Source organism: Sesamum indicum, unplaced genomic scaffold, assembly GCF_000512975.1.
Source record: "Sesamum indicum cultivar Zhongzhi No. 13 unplaced genomic scaffold, S_indicum_v1.0 scaffold00127, whole genome shotgun sequence".
NCBI classification, from domain to species: Eukaryota; Viridiplantae; Streptophyta; class Magnoliopsida; order Lamiales; family Pedaliaceae; genus Sesamum; species Sesamum indicum.
The window spans coordinates 291,658-301,941 of NW_011628054.1; the positions used below are offsets into that span (position 1 = coordinate 291,658).

Here is a 10,284-nt window from a genome sequence, read left to right on the forward strand (position 1 = left end):
AGCGGTGAACAAGTAAACATGAGCTCGAGCTCAAAGTCGAGCCGGCTCGACTCATCTGTCACCCCTATGACTAATGGCACGTGACTTGTCACATGCCGTTTCTGTCAGGTTTTTAACGAGTGGGTCTAAAGGTGTTAAAAAATTTATATTGCTCCTTAATATAAAATACTATTTTATTGATATATATAAAATCAAAAAAAATATTTTAATTGAAATTGAAAATATTATTGATGTCTTGGTCATATTAAATTATTTATTTAATTTAGACCTAACTTATTTTAATAAAGTATTGAATAAAGTATATTCTTCACATTTTTATTTGGCATTCACAATATATATGTATATATCTATACATAAATATGAATAGAAAAAGACACAAATGTTCAATCAATTTGGTCAACCCTTATAACCAATTTCTGTCACATCAAAAATACATATACATATATTCAACATTCTCACACCTATATACCTACATTTGGAAACAACTAATCCAAATATATTATTAGTTTTCGCACAAAAACCAATAAAGCATTTCTACCTATTTCCAAATGTTGGAAACTGAAAATGAAAATGAAAACACAACCAAACGGGCCCTAGGATTTTGGGACTACAAGTGTTGAACACGTAAAGCGTGGGACCAAAAGTGAGAATAACACTATCTAGTGGGACCAAAAGTGATATTTTGCCATTGACCAACATGGACCATACCAGTTGACTAACGGCACGTGACTGTCACGTGCCGTTTCCGTCAGTTTTTAACGGTATGGGACTAAAAGTGTTAAAAAATTAGGGTTTTGGGACTACAAGTGTTGAGCACCTAAAGCACGGGACCGAAAGTGAGAATGACCCTATTTAATGGGACCAAAAGTGAAATTTTGCCTAATTATAAATACCTCTCATTATTTAATTGGTGGATGGAATTTTTGAAAAATTATAAAAAAATATTTTGTTAAAAGTAAATAAAATTATAATTTTTAGTCCAAAATGCCATTTTGGTCAATTTACCACAAAAATAAATGGAAACTTAACGGACACTAACGGATTGGGTTAATTGTTAGAGGACCGTTAAAATTAGGGGGTATTGTTAATTTTTCGAATAATAAGAAGTTTTCATAATTATACCAAATCTCAAGAGAGGTTGTTGTAATTTACCTAAAAAATAAAAAGATGATGGTCATTATTTAATTAGAAATAGGAAAACAAAAACAAAGAAAACAATTGTTACAATATATTCGATTTAATTGTCGTATCAATGAAAGACCAATTGCGGGGATAGCTCAGTTGGGAGAGCGTCAGACTGAAGATCTGAAGGTGACGTGTTCGATCCACATTCACTGCATTTTATACACAAAAGCTCCATTTCTCTCTTAGTTTCAAGCATTCGTCCTGCGCTCACTCGTAGTATTTTTCGGTGAATGATCTTTCTTCTTATGAATTTCGAGAGCAAATATTGTTGGAAAAAAATTTGGTTTCAAGCAATCAAAACCACGTTTTGAAATATTATAAAGCGACGTTGGAACAAATAACATAAAGCAATTAGAAACGCTATTTATGACAATAAATTTAAATCGAAAACTTACAACGAGAATTATATCGTAACAATTCTCAGTCCAATTTGAATTCGTTAATTTTTAACCGAATTGCAGAGTTACTGCTTGTCTTGAAGAAAATATACGCCCTGCATCAGCAGTGCACCGGGTGCAACGTAATTTCTCACAGGATAAGACAGTTACAGTTCTTTCGATTGTAGGACTATACCGAAGAACACCTCGACAAACACTCAGAAGCTTATCGAAACAAGAGACTCAAATACCAAAATTTGAAAATATGAATGCCTAAGTGAAAGAGGGCACCGGGAGAGTGATTAGGGAGGAAGTGAGAATTGTGTGTTCTCAAATGAAAGAATTGCTGCTATATATAGAGGGCTATTCCTTCCCTAATGAATGCAGAAATTGAACACTGCCTTAATGGCCTTCATTCCAATTTTAAGGTTACAGCACTAATCATCCACTAACGCCAGAATTGCAATCAAATCATATTAAAAAAATTGAAACAGTAGCATTGGGAATTGACTTTGATTAAAGAGGCAATTTGAATATTGAAATGAAACTTTAATCCAAATGTGCTGTGGTAAATCAAAACTCCTTTTTTCCTCCCTCATTCAAATCTTTGAATTTCAAGAAATCCTTTGAAAATCTCAACAATCCCCCACAAATTCATAGATTTGAACTCAAATTTTCATGATTTGCTTTCAACGATGGTACCTTTTAGTTTGAACCACTGTCTAAGTTATCTAACGTCAGTTATCACAAGGTCAAATGGAACTAAGCCTTGAATTTAAGCCTGTGAGTGTGACAACGTCTGTCAGTAACAACAAGCCACCAGCTTTGTGTTGATCTTTAGGGTTGACACTTAGGCCATGTGTCCTGATCCTGTTCATGAATGCTTTCAGGAATAACCCAATTCCTTAGTTGTGGCCAAACATTGACATTCACTTAGTTGGACGTCTTCAGGGATGCACTGCTAGCATCTCCTCTTATAAGACTTGACCCCATTCGGAGATAAACTCTTAGTATACTTGCAGTTGAAGCACCTTTCAGAATTTTTGGGTACAGACTCCAGATACAAAGTATCAGTCTATTTGGTGCTCTGACATACCCTTACGACTTGTTGATACCACATTGAACCTTCTTTGTGGGATCTCCACTTAAAAGGTTGGGTTGCCATCGTAGATAAATCGCTCATGGGTTTTCAGTCCCATCCCCAATTTGGATTTATGAACTTGTGACAGATTCAATCCTTTCGTTAAAGGATCAGCCACATTGTCCTTTGTTCCGACAAAGTCTACTTTGTCTGACACTAATGCCCTTATAGACTTCAGTCTAACTTGAATGTGTAGTTTGGTCTTTTGATTATATTTACGACTCTTCACCTTTGCTATTGTGGTTTGACTATCACAATGTACAACAATCGGTAGAAGAGGCTGACTTACAATGGAAAGTTGTGAAAACAATACAAATAGCCATTCTACCTCGGTACCAGTCGTATCTAACACACATAACTCGGCTTGAAATGTAGACCGAATTGTCAAAGTTTGTTTTGCAGACTTCCAGGAGACTGCGCCCCCACCTAAGGTAAAAACATATCATGAACAACCATTACTCCCGGAGGTTTTGGCTATCCAGCTAGCATAACTATATCCCTCAAGAACAACAGGAAATCTGCCATAATGTATGGCCAGTGACACCGTGCCCTTTAGGTACCTTAGTACTCTATCCAAAGCACCTCAATGGGTTTTGTCAGGACAACTAGTGTATCTAGCCAGTTTAGAGACAGAAAAGGATATATCTGGTCTCGTGCCATTTGCCAGATACTGTAAGCTCTCAATAATTTGAGAATACCTTAGCTGTGCAACCGAAACACCACTTTTATTTTTTAATAAAGCTACAGAAGGACCATATGATGTCTTAGCAATTATACTTTTTGATAACCAAATTTCTCAATTATCTTCTCAACATAATGAGCTTGAGAAATGGCTATTCCATCAGTTGACCGAATCAACTTGATGCGAAAAATCACATTAGCCTTACCCATATCCTTCATTTCAAACTTATTTTTCAAAAATAACTTGGTTTCGGTAATAATATCTAGACATGACCGTATTAACAGAATATCATCCACATACAGACATAGAATTATCATTTTATCTCCTTTAACCTTGCAGTATATACATATATCATTCTCATTTACAGTGAAGACGAACGCAAGAAATCGTTTTATTAAACTTTTCATGCCACTATTTGGGTGCTTGTTTAAGTTCATATAGAGACTTAACAAGTTTACAAACTTTATGCTCGTTACCATGAGCTACAAGCCCCTCAAGCGGATCCATGTAAATTTCTTCCTCAAGTTCATCATACAAGAAGGCTGTTTTCACATCCATCTGATAAATCGGGAGATTATAGACCAAAAAGCAAGTGCTATAAGCACCCGGGTTGTAGTCAATCGAGCTACCGGAGTATAGGTATTAAAATAGTCTATTCCCTCCTTTTGTTTAAACCCTTTAGCCACCAATCTGGCTTTAAACTTATCTATGGTCCCATCAGGTTTTCAGTTTCCTTTTAAAAATTCACTTACACCCAATAGTAGTACATCCTGGATGGAGATCGACTAGCACCCATGTTTCATTGGAAACAATGGAGTCCATCTCACTTTTGACAGCTTCTTTCAACTGCTTCGATTCTGAAGAAGCCATAGCATCTTTGAAAGTGATTAGATCATCCTCGATGTTGTAAGTGACAAAGTCACTTCCAAAATTCTTGATAATCCTAGCTCTCTTACTCCGTCTAGGTTCATCTGACTCCTCATGAGTCTGATTAGAACTACTAGGACTAAACCCCACATTTGAAATCTTTTCCACATGTTCAGTAATAGATGTGGAGGCAAGTGGATCATCAAGCGAAACATTTGAAGGTATTCCTGTTTTTAAAGGAAATACATCTTCTAGGAATACAGCATCACGAAATTCGACTATTGTGTTGACCTCAATGCGTGGAATTTTTTATTTAATAACCAGAAATCTTAAAGCATAACTTGCCTCCACATAGCCCAAGAACACAACATCGACAATCTTAGGACCTAATTTCTTTCATTTATGTTCCGGGATTAGCACTTTTGCTAGGCACCCCCACACTCGAAAGTACTTGAGGCTTGGTTTCCTACCTATCCACAACTCGAAAGGAATACTCGTATTGTGTTTCAGAGGGACTCTATTCAGAATATGGCAAGCTGTATTCAAAGTCTCTCCCCACAAATACTTTGGTAACCCAGAGGTTAGTAGGAGACTGTTAATCATGTCTTTGAATGTTCTATTCTTTCGTTCAGCCATTCCATTAGACGTAGGGGAATATGGAGAAGTCTCTTCATGAACAATGCCAAAAGTTTGACAATATTCATTGAACTTACTCGACTCATACTCTCGTCCTCTATCGATCCACGTTCACCGCATTTTATACACAAACACTCCATTTCTCTCTTAGTTTCAAGCATTCGTCCTGCGCTCACTCGTAATATTTTTCGGTGAATGATCTTTCTTCTTATGAATTTCGAGACCAAATATTGTTGGAAAAAATTTGGTTTCAAGCAATCAAAATGACGTTTTGAAATATTACAATCGGATTTAGAAATCAAAAGCAATAAAGCCACGTTGGAGCAAATAACTTAAAGTAATTAGAAACGCTATTTATAACAAGAAATTTAAATCGAAAACTTACAACGAGAACTATATCGTAACAATTCTCAGTCCAATTTGAATTCGTTAATTTTTAATTGAATCGCAGAATTACTGCTTGCCTCGAAGAAAATATACGCCCCATATCAGCAGTGCACCGGGTGCAAAATAATTTCTCCCAGGATAAGACGGTTACAGTTATTTTGATTTTAGCACTATACCAAAGAACACCTCGATCTTACACTTAGAAGCTTATCGAAACAAGAGACTCAAATACCAAAATTTAAAAATATGAATGCCTAAGCGAAAGAGGGCACCGGGATAGTGATTAGGGAGGAAGTGAGAATTGTGTGTTCTCAAATGAAAGAATTGTTGCTTTATATAGAGGCTATTCCTTCCCTAATGAATGCAGAAATTGAACACGGCCTTAATGGCTTTCATTCCAATTTTAAGGTTACAGCACTAAAAATTGAAACAGTAGCATTGGGAATTGATTTTGATTAAAGAGGCAATTTGAATATTAAAATGAAACTTTAATCCAAATGTGCTGCGGTAAATCAAAACTCCTTTATCCTCCCTCATTCAAATCTTTGAATTTCAAGAAATCCTTTAAAAATCTTAACAAATATTTGCTATTATTTTGTTTTATTTTTGCGTTTCATTCGTCGTACTTACCTACAACATCCTTATAATTATAAAATCTTCTATATAAATTATTATTTAATCATGAAATCTTTAAATACGTCTTTCTCCCACAATAACATGTAGACTATTTATTCACGCACCTTCTCAATTAACATGAGCTCCTTTACAGCTTCTAAAGTTAATTTTTGAATGCAAAGATATTGGTTTGAATCCTAGTTTTCATTTCCCCTCAATAAAGATGTTTTTTCCCCCACCAAACTCCAGCTTCACGTGTACTTACTAACGACCACGTGACTTATTCCTCTAATTTTTAATGAAAAGTTATGTGAGACTAACATTGAGAATTTTTCTTAATATATTGGATGAAATATGACAAAAGTGTAACATATGGGACTATAATAAAAATAAGTTTATTATATGGGACCACAAATGCAATTTTTTCTAATGATAATTTTGTAATAAATATTATCAAAGTAGAAGAGCTTGTTAGCATTTTAACAATAAATTAAGAACTCCTTTTTTTTTCTAAAGAAGCTTGTAAGCTTCTAATAGTTTCATTTTTGTGAACTCATTTCTTAAAAATTTTGTCAAATACTTTTCAACATCTTATAAGTTATAACTATCTTAAAAGATGTTTTCAAAAGCTCATATACTCACTTAGACATCCTCTATGAATTTTCATTTAGATCCTTTGAGTGCCATCTATACGTTGGCATTCTAAATATTATTTAACATATATCTTGTCAAAAAAAATAAAAAAAGAATTATCAATGTATATACGTGTGATATGGTTATTTATATAACGACACAAAGTTTAGTTTATTAAATTCAAATCAAGAAATTAGATTATAAGAGACTGCACAATTAAGAAAGTTATATGTACAATTTCAACAAAGCTTGATAGGGGTATATCATACCTACCTGGAAAAAGGTATAAATGACCTTTCAATAATATTAAAATACCACTATAGTCCGAGGATTCACGACTTTCTATATCGGGTTGGGTCGCTCGATCAGACCCGCTCTAATGACCCGAGATTTAGACCATAGATCATCTAACCACTCATGATTTGAGATGACATCGCGTGGGCACATTTAACCCTGTAAATACCTTCATTCTATGACATTTATGATGAGACACATTTATTGCTTTTTACCTCATTTACTACTTGGATCACCAATTACCATCTCGAACTCGAACTGACTTAAGCATTAGAGAGTCATCATCAGGGACCATCCCTACTAGCTTAATGTACTTTCTGCAATAGGGGGAAAGGGACATCGTGTGGCTAGAAGTCCACAATAAACGACTACTTCTGCCAACAACAACACAACAATAGAACTCCCGCTGACACTAGCACAACGCGCCGACAGGAATAGCACACAGAATCCAACAGCATCAACAGAAATAAGCAAGGTGTAGTATAAAAGAAGTAAATTGAGCACATTTTCATAATGTGAATTTCATTGAATGCGGAAAGCAATATACATTGTACAATCGATGGAAGCGCAAGGGGATCGCCTTGAACGGGACACTAGCACGTGGACTACACCAAGCTTTGAATACTCTTTGATGCCCTCAATCAAAAGAAATGTAGGAGCACTATTTAGATGAAAGTGCTTTGGCCCAAAAGCTCACACAAAGACTTTTGTGCTGATTCTTGAACATTGCTTATTTGATGCAGCCAATGGAACACACTTCACATAATTTTTTTTTTTAATATGCCACTAGTGCTAGTTTCTCCTACTTATCTCGACTTATACCGAAAATTTCTATTAATCTAAGGGATAAAACAAGACAAAAATCAGAAAATTCAAGTGCTACCACAAGATAATTCGCATATTTTTCTAAAGACACTAACTTCTTTCACAAGTTTACGTGTTCATTAAAAATTGTCAACCCCCAAAGAATAATTTTCAGTCTCCACACATCCACATTCCAACAAATTAATTCCTGACTAATCTAAGACTATTTTTACAATGGATATTGGGCTTCAATCTCTTGTTAAAGATTGTCACGCTAATTTGAGAGATATCCCAATGATGTAGCCTAAATTTCAAAGGATAAAGGTGGTTAATACTCAAGCTCATGACCAGCCGATATATCTGTATCTCATTGCTTTCAAAATTGATTATTTGCGCTAAATAATATGTATATGATTATCATTTCTTTTGCATTTTCACATGTCTTTATATTACTTACAGTTCAGGGGTTACTAAAGTTCCAACTATTTCACAAATTCCTGGGAACAAGGTACTACATGGTTGATCATAACTAACAGCATCAATCAAGAAAAGCAAGTTTTTTACATAAACAGAACCTCTATGAAATACCTTATTTTCAAACATAGCTGTAAACCTCTCATCTTTGAGAACTTCATTGGTGAGACCTTTCTTTTTCTTTGATGTTTTTCTGAACATCTGCATCATCAGCTCCCTTATTCTCATTCAGCTCTTCCTCCTCCTCAAGAAGTCGGGCTGCCAGAGCCCGATTAACTTTCGGCGGCTTCCTCTTAACAGATAATTTCTTTTCCTTTTTTCTTGCCCTTTCCTCGATACTGATCTGGCTTTTCAAACCCTAAATAAAAGAAATAAAAAAATCGAGAAGTGGAAACATGTGGGTATGGATGGGGTTTGATGGTGGGAGGCGACAGTAGTTTTGAGGGTTTTTGCCAGTGGGGTTTTCTTTCTTGGATTTTTGTGTAGCATCCACCTCCAACGCCACTTCTCCTGGGTGTGCTGATTGATGAAAGAAACAAATCTTCGCTTCCATCAACCGGAGTAATAAACCCTTCACCAGTGGTACTAAACTCTAACCCCTAAAACCTATGCCATAGACTCTAAGACTGCGGAAGTCCAGCGTCTGCCAGTGAAGGTTGTTGGTCGATCGAGTTGAGCGGTTGCATGGCCCAATGTGCATTAAGGGTGCAGAGAATGCGGGCGACCCTTGACACCTTGGGAGATCGCATCATAATGGATCGTGAATCACCACCCTTTTAGATATCACAGATTTAACTCGAATTAAAGCCCTTCAAATATATGGTCAAGATTGAGAGCACAAAAAGAAACATGAGTAATCACACCGATCTCCTATACTTGCTAATGAACCATATTGACTCTTACACGTTAAGCATGTATAGTTGATACAATTTTTTGATAAAAAATCTAAGATAATTGTAGTCAGCATTCAAAAACTATTTAAATTTTTTTATGTCGATGCCTGCATTTTGAAGGTTTTAAGAAGCTTTTGATCTTACTAATTAGAACCTCCTTGGACTTAAAATGCGGCGATAGCTCATTTGGGAAAGCGTTACACTGAAGTTCTGAAGGTTGCGTGTTCGGTCCATGCTCAGCGCAGTTCATTGTCCTTTTCCCCTTCAGTCCTTTCTCCTGGCTCTCTCTCTGTATTTTTTGTTTAAATTAGCTGGTGGATTCTGAAATAATTTTTTATTGCTTAAGAACATCATTTTTTTTTTCTGATTTTAGTGGAGGAGCAATTGCAGTATCCACAACACAAGACGTTCCTTCTACAAAGAGCACTTGGGGCGTCCATCACCAGCTTGATGAAATGCCCGATCGATGACCCTCTTCCTTGCTGCATAAACTCAGCAAATAAACATGGTCCTCTTCTTAGAAACATACATGCAGTTCATAGTAGAAGGATCCATAGAAGGAACCAACTGCAGATCAGTGAAACTTCATCACAAGCAATACAACATGAAGTTTTGAACTCAAGATCAGGACTGAACATTCGATTTCTATCCTCGTACATTTATACTTCATTTTCATCTCATTGATTCATTAATGTGAAATAAATAAAATAAGGGAAAATTGCATAATGCCCCCTGTGTTATGCTAAATTTGCACAAAACTTATCTGTGTTAAATAAATAGCCATAAAAGACCCTGTGAAAATTAAAACCCTGCAAAAAAGACCCTCTCCGTCCAAATTTAAAGGAAAGTGGTGTACACGCGCTGTTAATGAGAGTAGGGTTTTTTTTTTTTTTTTTTTTGAAAAATTTAGTACGTTCAATTTTGGTACACTAACTTTTCCAATATCAATTTTAGTACACTATCTTTCAAAATTGCTTAAACCTGGTCCCCCAGCCAATTTCATAACTATTTTACCCCTTTAAAGGAAATAGCTAGGTAATCCATTTTCATGCTCTTAAAATGGCTCAACATGCTTCCGAAATAAATTAAGACCCCATAAATTCATACCTTGCTTTGACCGCTCTGTTTTTGGGTTTTCCAAGTCCTCGATTTTACGGACTTCTTCCAACCACACTACCGCAGCAGATGATTCGCAGGAACTTGGCTCCTTCAGTAACAAAACAGCACAGCCCTATTTCGTTTCCTACCATAGGGCGTAAAAGGGATTCCAATACAGGGACTTAATAGAATTTTGGA

The 10,284-nt window shown here is 35.8% G+C and overlaps 1 protein-coding gene and 1 non-coding gene across 3 annotated transcripts in view; one reads left to right on the plus strand and one right to left on the minus strand.

Annotated features, from left to right (window-relative positions):
- Window positions 1–8,264, minus strand: part of LOC105179188 — a 26,522-nt gene extending 18,258 nt beyond the window's left edge. Inside the window, exon 1 of one of the 2 annotated variants that reach the window (XR_002286297.1) lies at window positions 8,210–8,264. The gene's annotated coding sequence lies outside the window, so the exon portion shown is untranslated. The remainder of the gene's footprint in view (window positions 1–8,209) is intronic. The other variant, XR_002286296.1, reaches the window with a different exon arrangement.
- On the plus strand, window positions 1,267–1,339 carry TRNAF-GAA. Its single transcript has one exon. It is a non-coding gene; the product is annotated as a tRNA-Phe (tRNA).
- Window positions 8,265–10,284: the final 2,020 nt, after the last annotated feature.